Below are 14227 nucleotides of genomic sequence, written 5' to 3'. Positions count from 1 at the left end.
CCCCGCTACCAGATCCCCCTACTCAGGACAATATAGGACTAACCGTTACAGAGGACGCAGTACAACAATCAATCCTTTTGTTCCCCAATGGATCTGCAGGCGGTCTGGATGGTCTTTCCCCCCAACACCTAAAAGACCTCATTGGTGTCCCTTCTGGAGACTCGGGATCAGCCTTACTTAAAGAGCTGACCGGCCTAATGAACTTAATGTTAGCAGGCCGAGTAAATGCTGATATCGTTCCTCTCCTTTACGGCGCCAACCTCGTTGCCTTGGCGAAGAAAGACGGTGGCATACGCCCGATTGCTGTCGGATGTACTTTTAGGCGCTTGGCTTCAAAACTCTGTTGCCGGAAATATAATGATAAGTTGACCAACATTTTTAAGCCCCGGCAGCTAGGCTTTGGAGTCAAGAGCGGATGTGAAGCTGCCGTACACGCCGCTCGGTCGTTCTTGAGTCGTCCGGACTATGAAGTATTCTTGAAAATAGATGTTAAAAACGCGTTTAATTCGATTAACCGTGGTGCCCTCCTAACAGAAATAAAAGAAAATCTTCCAGATTTATACGCATATTTATGGCAATGTTACGGGGCACCTACGAAACTACTCTTTGGTGATAGAACCATTCTGTCAAGCACAGGTTGTCAACAAGGTGACCCCCTTGGACCTGCGATTTTCAGTCTAGCAATTCAGCCGATAATTTCAAATTTAAATTCTAAATTTAATCTTTGGTATCTAGACGACGGCTCCCTCGGCGGAGACGCCGCTACAGTCCTACAGGATTTAAAATTTATAATTGACAAGTTTTCAGACATAGACCTCTCTTTAAATTTTACAAAATGTGAAATTTTCATACCTAATCACCTTCCATCAGAAAGAAAATCCGAAATACTTACAAACTTTAACGCCATCCTGCCCAACCTCTCTGTTCATTCCAATTCATCTCTTACGCTTCTAGGTTCACCAATTTTCGACGAAGCCATCAACCCTGTTATTAATTGCAAATTAAATCTGTTTAACTGCACATCCAATCTGTTATTCGAAATTAATCCCCACATGGCCCTTTACATCATCCGTTTTTGCCTTTTCACTCCAAAATTTATGTATTTACTTCGATCCTGTCCGATATGGAAATACCCCGCCATACTTTCATCAATTGACAGCAGTCTCCAAACCACTCTATCTAAAATTTTAAATGTTAATTTTGACCTCAGATCATGGACCCAGGCGGTTCTCCCTGTTCGATTTGGTGGCCTGGGTGTTCGCTCCTCGACCAGCGTAGCGTTGCCTGCCTTCTTGTCTTCCGTTTACTGTTCGCTGTCTCTCGTCGGTAAAATCTTAAATCTCCCTCAGATTTCCGGCGCTGAGATAGCGAGCTTGGCGGAGGCTGAGACCGCTTGGTGTGGCACGTGCCCAGGGGTGACCGCCCCGGCCACAAAACATGTCCAGAGAGCCTGGGATACCCCCGGCCTTAAAGCTACTCACGCGTCTCTAATACAAAATAGTCCGGACGACTCAGATCGCGCCCGCCTACTAGCTGTCTCTAGTTACGAATCGGGTCACTGGCTGAACGCCTTACCGTCTCGCAATATTGGTACTGTTTTAGAAAAAAACACGCTCAGAATATCAGTTTGCCTGCGCATTGGGGCCAAAATATGCTCCGCCCACACCTGCGCTTGCGGCAAGGACGTGGACCAGCTAGGTCGACATGGCCTCTCTTGCATCAAAAGCGCCGGCCGTTTATATCGCCACGGCACCATTAATGATTTGGTCCGGCGGTCGCTTGCTACCGTTTCTGTGCCTGCTACTTTAGAACCCTCAGGCATGGCGAGAGACGATGGTAGGCGACCGGACGGAGCCACACTGGTGCCGTGGAGACTGGGTAGGCCTTTGGTGTGGGACGCTACATGCGTAGACACCTTTGCGCAGTCCCACATCCAGGCTACCCGGGCACAGGCTGGCGCTGCTGCCGACCAGGCCCAACTACTCAAGCGCCGCAAATACTCATCTTTACTGCAAGATTATGAGTTTGCGGCGCTTGCAGTGGAAACAATGGGTCCTTGGTCGGCGGACATGAAAACTTTCATGGGGGACCTGTCGACACGGCTGGTCGACGCTTCGGGAGACCATAGAGCTGGCGCTTACCTCTCCCAGCGCATATCGCTGGCAATACAGAGAGGTAACGCAGCCAGCGTTATGGGCTCAATGCCGCAGGCGGAGGTTCTAGAAGGGGTATTCTCTTTATAACTTCTTTTTATTTTCATATATTTTATTAGTATATTTTAGTTTTTATATAATATTATAAGTATTAGTTAAATTTTTAAGTAGGTTTATTTTAATTTTAGTTTAGTTTTTAAATCGCTACATTTATAATATACGATTTGTAATGTTATGGTAAAAATAAATACCTTTAGCTTTTATTCTTAGTAAAAAATATAATACTCTATATACATATATAGAGTTAGACCAAGTGAAGTCTGCAACGATTTTGGTAGAACAAGCAGTGTAAGTGCTATTTCTATGTCATAATTTAATAGAAGTTTGACATTTAAAATAACACTTGCACTGCGTGTGCTATCAAAATCGTTGCAGACCTTTCTTGGCGTAACTCTGTACCATTCGATACTAAAAGACATTATTTAGCAACATGTTAGGTGTGTAACTAAAAGTAGGCATATTTTCTACATTTTAACTTATGGATTATTCACGGCTTGAAAATTACTAATTACTACTAGTACTTTTAAATAAGTACTAAAAGTAATTTCATTAAAATATATCTGGTAGTATTTGAGTAAAATGGCTGTGACGTACAGGCGGGCAGGACAGGGGGACAGATGGACATGAGGAACGATTAAGTTTGTCACTAGTAGTAACGTAAGGCATGTGCAAACAAGTGTCATTGTGAAGGATGAGGAATTGGAATTAGTTGATAGTACAGTTTTTCTTGGTATAACTTTAGATTCTAAACTCCAGTGGGGTCCCCATATTGCTACTCTTTCGAATAGACTGAGCTCTGCAGCTTTTGCAGTGAGCAAAATCCGTCAGTTAACTGATGTAAAAACAGCTCGATTAGTATATTTTAGTTACTTCCATAGCATTATGGCATATGGTATTTTACTGTGGGGCGGGCGGTGCTTCAGAGATAAATACCATTTTTGTTCTGCAGAAGAGGGCTATTCGAGCAATATACAAAATGAACCATAGAGACTCACTTAGACATAAATTTAAGGAAATTGACATAATGACAGTGCACTGTCAATACATTTATGAGAATATTCTGTATGTACATAAAAATATTGTAAATTTTAGGAAAAATTGTGAAATTCATAATATTAATACTAGAAATAAACATAAGCTCGCAGTGCCCTTCACTCGGCTCCATAAAATTAAAAAAATCATTCATGGGTGATTGTGTAAGATTTTATAATAAACTTCCAAACCATATTACTGAATTATCTATTAATAAATTTAAGAATTATGTAAAGCGTAAACTTATTTCTAAAGCTTATTATACCACACAAGACTACATGAATGATATTACAACGGGGGATTAATTGTTATTCGAAATGATTATTTATTTATTAGGTATATTTGATTATTGATGAGGAAATGGATATTCCGATGTAATACTATCTACTTCTTTTCTTACTTATGCTTTTTTTTGACATTTAGATTTTATTCTAGAAATTCTAGACTAGCATTTTTTCATACAATCTTTTTAATGTTTGACGATCTTTTTGTGAAATTTTTAGTGTTAAATTTGATATGTATAATAATCCAATTTTATTATGGAATAATATTAACATCAATAAATTGCTCTGATAATTAGATTAAGATTAATTACGATTCATAAGAGCTTGTTGCTAGGCCTACATGAATAAAGATTATTTTGATTTTTTTTTTTATTAAGATTAACCGATCAATTGGACTGCGTTATGGAATACGCTAGGGGTCACCAAATGGCGGACTGCCGACCTATTTTATTTGTTTGCCTATTTAATAAACTCAAGGAGATACCTACGGACCGCGATAGTCATTTTATTTTAAGAACCGCATCCCTGAAGAAACTAATTGGTGACTCCTGGAATAAGCGATCAAGCGACAGTCAGTTGAAATCAAGAAAATGTGCTCCGAAGATTTGAAATTTGAATTGCTTGTTATAAGTGAATTTTTATAGTAAAAAGTTCATTTTTTACTGATAATCTGTATAAGTGTAATTTTATTTAAGTAAAAAACAGTTTAAAACCGACCAAGTGCGCGTCGGACTCGCGCACGAAGGGTTCCGTACCATTACGCAAAAAACGGCAAATAATCACTTTTATTAATGTATGGGAGCCCCACTTAAATATTTATTTTATTGTTTTTAGTATTTGTTGTTATAATAGCAGCAACGGTCATGACACAGACAGACGGACAGACAGACAGACGGACAGTGGAGTCTTAGTAATAGGGTCCCTTTTTTACCTTTTGGGTACGGAACCCTAAAAACACTATACTTTTTTAATCATTAGCGTTTTTTCGCTTAATTCTTTTTTGCAGTAAATCTACGATGATGGTAATTATTAAAATTTCGTAGCAACGTAGGTACTATGCGACATATTGGTCGCTTGATCCTGTAATGCAATTTGTTTGAGGTGAAATAAATAAAGGAATAAGAATAAATTCAGACATTTTATTATACCTATTGTTTTAATGTAAATAAGTCAAATATGTATACAGTTTTGAGCCACGAAAATAAAATTGTTTGGATACTTAATAATTCTGATGTCTCTGATACAGATAACAATTTGGTTTAGTATTAAATACTTACAATAACATTATTCATAAACAGCAAAAACAAATCATTTCGAGAATTAAACGAAAAACGTCATCATGGCTTAAAACTACAAATCATCAATCAAACGTGACTTAAGACGAAACAGGAGGTGAGCGCGAATTCAATTTTGAGATTTTAGGTGAATATACCCGTCGCTCTGACGGGGCGTAACCGCGACGTGAGAGACTGTATTTGTGTGTGTAATACACGCACACAGACGCATGCGCTGGTACTCGCGCGCGCGCGCGCGCGCACCTCACTGTCTCCAATTTGCAATTGTAACTTTTCGTTCGGTACTTACTGCCAAGTGCCAAGTGCCACAAAGCGTTCACTTACCTAAGTATGTATTGCGATTGAACTTTTTGACCCGGCTTACGTTTACGGAACTCGATATCGAATAGTTATGTACTTCACTAAGTTAATACTAGTATCGATCACACAATACATATTATCATACAAACTTACGGAAGTCAATATAAAGGATGAGTGTAAAAACTTATTCCAGTTACATAACTACGACATGCATACTCAACTTCGAGCACATAGGCGAGGTGGCGGCGTGATAGCATACATAATAGCCTGTGTTTTACAAGACACACGTTACCTACTACCTACTCTGAGTGCATCATAGGAGAAATCGAGACATCCTACAAGACAAACGTAAGTTAAGACGCTCATCAGGTCTACATACAGCGTTAGCCGCGTATCATGGATATATTAGTTCAGTGTTAAGATATGAGCTTATTTTGTGGGTAAATTGCACGAATTTTAATATTCCATTCGTAGGACAGAAAAGATGTATACGTGCTATTTGTAATATAGCCCCATTCAAGACATGCAAACTATCCTTCAAAAACTTGGAATCTTACCGCTGCCATGTTTATACATTTTGGAAATCTGCATGTTTGTAAAAAAGCATATGTATTTATTTACAACAGCTGAAAGCGCCTCTACTAGAAATCAACGGGATCCTGGAAGGCTGGTTCATAATTGTGTTCCCAGGACAGCATTATATTCTAATCACTGTTTTGTTATGTGCATGAATTTTTTTAATAAACTACTGTCATGAATTTGACGTTGTCATTGAATATTTTCCTATCGTTTTGTTTTAGCGTAATAAAGCCTAAGATTCAGGTTAATATTTACTCTCATTGATCTCGTACCATGTCAATTTATTACGCTAAATTTCCTTTAAAGCTCGTGTAAAAAGAATCAGTAAAAATGGAAAAGTATCTTAGACCCGAAAGATTCGAAGCGGATCCGTTGGACAGCTAAAATGCTTCAAAATGGCTCCATTGGAAAAAGACTTTAGAAATTTTTCTTCAAGAATGCAAAGCCGAAACGGATGCGGTAAAATATAAACTGCTTATTAATCGCATAGCGGCAAATATTTACGAATATATCGCTCAAACAAGTGACTATAACAGCGCTATGTCTACGCTGGAATGTTTATTCGTCAAACCGAAGAGCGAGATATTCGCACGCCATAATCTGGCCTCCCGACGTCAACAGAACGGTGAGACTGTCGATCAGTACCTTCAAGCGCTTAAACTACGATTGCTGTTTTAAAGCAGTTACCGCCGACCAATACGAAAAAGATTTCATCAGAGATTCATTCATCGCGGGTCTATCGTCTTCTGCAATTCGTCAACGATTACTTGAAAATATGACTCTTACGCTAGATGAAGCTCACAATCAAGCTCGTGCCTTAGAATCTGCCCAAATACAATCGCAAAGTTTCATTCCACAACAAACCTCTGCAGTAAGTCAATCCTCGCCAATCAACGCCTCAACTCTCTTCTTCTCGGTTTCACGAAGGGTCCATGTCTCACACTCCGACGCATAAAGGAAAATGGAGAATATTAGGCAGTAAACGAGTCTGGTTTTCGTGGTCTTGGTAATGTTCCTATTAATAGTGACCCCATACCTACACAAAAAGGCACGGCACAGGGTTCGATTTTAGGTCCGACCGAATATTTAACGTACGTCAACGACATGTGTAACCTATTCACGAAGGGCTCTGTATACCAATTTGCTGATGATACGTCAATGAGGCTCAGGAAATGATGCAAAACTATTGTGATACTCTGTGTAAGTGGGCTCACGACGTGGGCTTAGTTATAAATGCCAACAAAACAAAACTTTTACATATACGCTGCCCATACGCAAAAAGTGTCAACCCTATAGTTATAGCTCATGCGCACCCCTGTACGGTTACCATCAGTTTGTCACTGACGTAAACGCCGTCGAGAACGTAATTTACTTTCTATACATCCCGTTTGCACTAATATGCGAGTGCGAGCGAGATGTATAGAAAGTAAATTACGTTCTCGACGGCGTTTATGTCAGTGACAAACTGATGGTAACCGTACTGCTGGCACGACCCGCGCGCGTACGCGTGCGAGCTGCTCCAGCTGGTGGACCAACATACCTACCTGGGCCTTGTCATTGACAAACACCTCAACTGGAAGCCTCACATTGAACATGTGTGTGACAAAATACGATCACTGCGTTCCCAAATTAACATACTTAAATATAAACTCCCTTATAATATATTACGATTACTATACCTGTCTCTGGCAGACACGGTCATAAGTTATGGGCTAAGTAGCTACGGACGAACATATAAAACATACATAGATAACATTTATAAAGTACAGCTTAGCATACTTAAAACTATTTTACCAACATACCTAAATAGATTTGATAACGAATGTGATGTTTTAAACACTGTAAAGTAATTAGCGGATGGTGCTGGGCCTAAAATACGGCGTTGCGTGAACAAGAGATTTCCTTTGGCAGGATTGGTCCTTAGGACCCAAGGATGGATTTAAGAAGTGGAGCCACCGAGATTTTTGATGTAAATTTTTAGGGGGGGGGGGGGGGGGGCACTCAACTTGATCTTGATATCTATATCATTTAATCGGGGATGCCGAATTAATTTCTGATATCATAATGACACCATTCAGAAAGTAAAAACACATAAAATATGAAAAAAAAAACTTTTTTTTAAATTCCTCTTCACGTTAAAATTTGGTACAGAGATAGTTTGATTTCCAGGGAATAACATAGCCTACTTTAAATCTCCAAAAAATCATCCTTTAAGGATGTGAAAAGGGAGGTGGAAATTTGTATGGGGATTCAATAGCCGCTGAACCGAATTAGATACAATTTGGTATAGAGATATTTTGAGTCCCGGGGAAGAACATAGGATAGTTTTTATTCAAAAAAAATCTCTTAAAAGTGAAAAGGAAGGTGTAAGATTGTATGGGGAATCAATAACGGCTGAACCGATTTAGATGAAATCTATGTCTACATCTTTGATTTACTTGAAAATGATACTAAACTTGACATAGAACCTAACCTTAAACAATTATTAACATCAGACGTCGCCGACGCTTAAACCGCGCGAACGGTGTCGTTCGACAAATAAATGAATTGAATTGAATTTAATTTAAATCGTTTTAAAATAATAAATGAGTACGATATGACCGTGACTGTTTCCTAAATCCAATTTGTTTACTCCGAAATCAAGTTACTATCCGGTATCCGGCCGGATAGTAAGTCACTATCCAGTATCCGAGAGAGAGAGTATAAATAAGAGATAAAAAATAGACGGTTTAAGAAAACGTCGTTTTTTCGTAATTGTTCATCATAAATAAAAAAAATAGTTTAGAATAAGCAAGCTAAGCAACTTGCTGATAAAATATAAAAAAAACCGGCCAAGATCATGTCGGGTCATGCTCAGTGTAGGGTTCCGTAGTTACCCGTCCGTCAAAATAGACTATTTGCAAAAACTCAAAAACTGCTAGACCGATTAGGTTCGCTTTATTTTTCCTTGAAAGTCTTTACTAAAGGGTTAACGCGAAAAAAAAAATCATCCCCACTTTAATGTAGGGGAGCAATCCTAAAAAAATATTTTTTCTAGTTTCTATTTTACTACTTTGTCAGCGTAACTGATTTATATAGGCACGTATTTAACCGGGCAACTAATTAATCGAATTTGGGTAGTTTAAAATAATAGAAATGGGTACTAAAATTAATAGTTTGGCAACTAAAACGGAGCCTTAAAATAAATCAATATGAGTTGTATTTTAATGCCGTTACAGCTTTTGTTTATTTTTAGGCAGGTACCAAGTATTTATTTGGCGACTGAATTATTATATTGGAGACCATTTATGAAGCACATTTTAAAAAGAAAACGGCTATCTATTAATTCAAAAATGAAGTTCTTTTAAACTATTTTGTTTGGTCATTACACGGTCAACCTAACACGCTCCTCCTCGCTTTGCTCGTCGTCACATCTATCTGTTGACTCTAGCAGAACACAGTGGTAACTATTGAAATTAGTAATTAAAAATTTAAAGATCTAATGGTATAATGGCCATTAGGCGTTTCATGATTAGAAATTTCGACTATAAGTATACTGACCATTACGTATTGGTAAATTAATTTCAGGTGTTTTGTGTAAAAAGTGACCAATATTCATTAAATTTAACTGCTTTCATGTTAAAATACTACCTAGCTGAAACGACATGCTCAGTTATGACTATAGTTGATTACTTAGGTGTGAACAACTAGATGACAACTACATTTTATGATCGCTTTACAATATTAGTTGCCAATTTATTATTTTAGTCGCCAAACTATCACTTTAAGTTCCCTATAATTTTATTGGGTGGCTTGATTTTGCTGCCAGTTTTTTTTAAATATGATGCTTATATTTGAGGCTAATATATATTTTTTGACGTTAAAATATTAATGCACAGCCAAATTATATTATTAATATGCCCAATGAAAGTTCCTGTTTAATATTTTAGTTGCCCGGTTAATAATAAGCCTAAACTTAATAATATGTTATGTCTTTTCCTTCACGGAACAATGGTGTTCCGGACCTTTGGGAGGCGTGCGCGGAGCCGAAGCCAACACGTAGAGGCCCTTTTGACACTTTAATGAAATGTAAGGGGTACACCGAGCGGATGCTGCCCTTGCTTGTGTTAGCTAGTTTGTTAGTGCACGACACCTTGCACTTTGTGACTATGCGCTGAAACTTGGCACAGTTGATTCTTAGCTAGCAGCTGGTCATGAGCAGATACAGACCAGGAAACCTCGAGAGGCACGTCTCATTTAGTGGGGGGGAGGGGCGAAGTTCGACGCCGCCGCGCTTCATTTGGAGCAACATTTCTCTAAAACTGTACCTATTAGGGCATGTGATATATCATTTTCGGATAAATTAAGGATGAGGAATTTTTTTTAGAACCAAAACAATGCACTTTCTAACAAAAAAAAAAACATAAAGTAGAAAAGACAAAAAAACGTATCTTGGATTTTTTCATAATTACCAATTTTTTTTTTAAAGTGTAGTAGGAATCTGAAAACAAAAAATATAGTTGTAAAGCTAAACTTATTACGTTTAAGAAAATATATAGTTTATTATACAAAACTGTTGTTACATGGGAGATAAAAAATAATATTAAGCGTGGGCCAGAGCGATCTCAATACAAAATATTATTAATGTGGGAAAAATACTTATAATTTGTTCTACAATCGTTTATTTTTTTAGTTCTTCGTAAATAACTCGTAAACGGTAGCCCACAGCAAAAAAATATCTTTTACGTAAATAATCTGTTTCAGATTTATTATAAAATAAGTGCTACTTTTTTTCGCTAAGATCAATATTAAAAAAAATATTGAAGGGAGAAAATAAATACTAAGGTCCCCTTTTTTAGTCATTCGTAAATAACTCGTAAAGGATGGCCAATAGCAAAAAAAATTTTAACTAGTGATGTACCGACTATTGATTTGGCCGACTAGCCGACTAGCCGACTAATCGGCGCTCGGATGGCCGATTAGTCGGCTAGTCGGCCAGATAATTAGTTTCATCTAAGTTCGGTTCAGATGCACTTAAAAATCTTTTTACCCCTTTCGTCGCGCTATTCATCATATTATAGTAACGCTAAAAAATAAAATCAGTAAAAAAAACCTGAGGCGATTTAATACGACAATCGAACATAAGAAAGCGAACACACGGTCAGTAATTCGAACAATAGTTTTCGTAAGCACCCTAAATAGGAATTTGGGTAAAATAGGTGAAAAGCTTATGCCCTGTTTTTTTGGGACTTATGAAGTGCCGACTAATCGGCCATTTTTGCCGACTAGTCGCCGACTAATCGCCGACTACAAATGTGGCCGGATAGTCGGCTTTCCCGACTAGTCGGCGACTAGTCGGTACATCCCTAATTTTAACACATGAATAATTAGCATAAAATTTCCTACAAAAAAGGTTATTCAAACGTAAACTTATTATTTACGAATGACTAAAAAAGGGGACCTAAGTATTTATTTTCTCCCTTCAATATTTTTTTTAATATTGATGGTAGCGAAAAACAGTAGTACTTATTTTATAAGAAATCTGAAACAGATTATTTACATAAAAGATAATGTTTTGCTGTGGGCTACCGTTTACGAGTTATTTACGAAAAACAAGAAAAATAAACGATTGTAGAACAAATTATAAGTAACTTTCCCACATTCATAATATTTTGTATTGAGATCACTCTGACCCACGCTTAATATTATTTTTTATCTCCCATTTATCAACAGTTTTGTATATTAAACTGTATATTTTCTTAAACGTAATAAGTGTAGCTTTACGACTGTATTTTTTGTTTTCAGATTCCTGCTACACTTTAAAAAAAATTGGTAATTATGAAAAAATCAAAAATACGTTTTTTAGTCTTTTCTAATACTTCATGCTTTTTTTTTTGTTAGAAAGCGCATTGTTTTTGTTCTAAAACTAGATTCCTCGTCCTTAATTTATCCGAAAATGATATATTACATGCCCTAATAGGTATAGTTTTAGAGAAATGTTGCTCCAAGTGAAGCGCGGCAGCGTCGAACTTTCCTCCTCCCCCCCCCACTAAATGAGAGGTGGCTCTCGACGGCTACCGGTCTGTATCTGCTCACGACCAGCTACGAATCAACTGTGCCAAGTTTCAGCGCATAGTCTCAAAGTGCAAGATCCCCATACAACGGTCTGCAGTAACAAACCAGCTATGGGACGCACGCAGAGGCGGTACCCGCCAGGGTGTTAGGATAAGAACCAGGTTATTGGGTGAAAGCGATGGACTAAGTACTGAGCTATGGGGTAAAAAATCGGACGCCTGCCTAATAAAACGGTATGCAATTTGTTATATGTATAAATAATATGTTATGTTATTATTATTAAAATATATAATCAGATTGAAATTGAAAAGAAGTGAAATTAAATCAAACAAAATACAATAACAACAAAATTCAATAAAATAAATACAGTAGAGTCCGGTTATAACGACGCCTAAGGGACCGCTGATATTACGTCGTACTAACCGGACGTCGCACTAAACGAACTGCCAATTCTAATATTTATTTTTAATCAAAATAATTACATTATTTTGTATTTATTAATACTTATGCGACTATCCAAGAAAAAAAAACATTTCTTTTAAAATATTTATTTACGTTGATCTTACAACACAGACTTGTGTGTTTAGAAGAAGCCACTTTTTAAGGTAGGTACCAGTAGCGGCGCGTGAGAATTTTTGCTAGGTAACCCGTAGCAAAAAATAAACACCTACCTAACCTAACATTAGGTACTTACTTCTTCTGCGCTAGATGTGACCTTGGACGCGAACCGTTGCAGTTAGTGTAGCCCCTAGTAGTATATAATATAACCTTTGCCGTACTTGTCATCACTAATTAATCTCAAAAGATAGCGTGGTAAACGTGTTGACTCATTTAGCAAACAATTTACAACACAACAATCAAAATGGGCTACGTAAAAATACCTATTCTTAAAAAACACGAACTGACCTTAAATACACCTGCACTGCGAACAATACACAACACTTACTTGCACGCAAAATACTAGCAAAACTAAATTTCACTGGTTAAGTAAGTTTTAAATATCAATTTATGCACAAAAGTAACAAAATCACATATAATTTTCCAATATCAAGTGTTTGTAAAACACCGGGAATGGCGTATGAATGTTGCCATGATATTCTTTTTCATCCACCAATTAAAAAAGCTAGATCTAGATATAGGACTTTATTTGAAGAAACCTCCGCTAATAAATAACTCAATTTGAAACTACATAAGATTCTTGGGCTCAGTAATAAAAGTTATCTGTATTTTCAAGGTTTCCACAAAATATGATATTAATAGCAGCGAAATACGATAACATTTTGCACATTAACATTCAGTTAATGTTATATATGGCAACATTAAAGAATTGTGGAAAACATTACACACTCCAATTTTAACCTTATTGCCTTGATTTATGGGTTATATTTTCAAATGAAGCAATTTCCACAAAATTGTGGAAAATTGCACACTTCAATATAAACCTTATTGACTTGAATTAAGGTTTTTATTTAAAATGAAGCAAGAAAAAATTGTGGAAAACACTACACACTCCAATATAAACCTTATTACCTTACATTTAAGGTTTCTATTCAAATAAATAACTCGACGCAGGACCGAGTTATTTTTGAGCTCTTATACGCGGACTACCATAGCGGAGTTTATGCGTGTGTGCGTGAATTTCCGTATCTGTGGTGGTGGCTCATCAATGAATAGTGAAGTTTAGACTCGAGAAGCTACACTTCGCGCGCCCGCTATGATTGGTTGAAAAAATTATTACTAATCTTTAGTACTACGTAGTGTTTTCGTTATGGATAATAAGTTTGGTATATGTAGCAAGATATGTTAGGCAAGCCGGTGGGAATCGGGTTGTATGGAGTCGCCGCCACTGGTAGGTACGCATACTCACTCGTCATCCGAAAATTACTTAGTCCCGTAAAATAAAAAGTATTCATTCTTGGGAATCTAATCAAGATGACGTTGTTTTATTACACAGTTCCTATTACTTACCACCTCCTGTGTGAGATCAGCTCGAAGGTACCTAATACCAAAATATTGCATTGTCACCCAACTTACATAATTATGTAGGTATGTGAAGTTTAAGCTCAATTTAATAATGGGAATTGGGTTTTATTTAGTTTGCAAGATTACGAAAAATCACAGGACTATTTCATCTTGCTGCAAAGGGGGACGGGAGTTGGGTGCGCGGGACGGAGTAATAGCTTCTTTTTATTTGTAAAAACTACATCGCTCGTCGTTGTAACTGGACTTGACGGACGGATTTTGAGTCAATTTCCGTCGTTAAAAGCGATCGGTCGTTATAAGCGGAGTCGTAATAAACGGTTGTACTTTCATAGTAGCTTATACTAAAACCAAACAAGTGCCTATACTTACGTCGCTATAAGCGGTTGGTTGTTATATGCGAAGTCGTACTAACCGGACTCTACTGTATTGTTTAAATAAAATTTGTTTGTTGTACTTGCATTTATTATATTATAGGCATCGACTGCAG

This window comes from Cydia splendana, unplaced genomic scaffold (assembly GCF_910591565.1).
Source record: "Cydia splendana unplaced genomic scaffold, ilCydSple1.2 scaffold_72_ctg1, whole genome shotgun sequence".
NCBI classification, from domain to species: domain Eukaryota; kingdom Metazoa; phylum Arthropoda; class Insecta; order Lepidoptera; family Tortricidae; genus Cydia; species Cydia splendana.
This window is presented reverse-complemented; position numbering follows the sequence as displayed.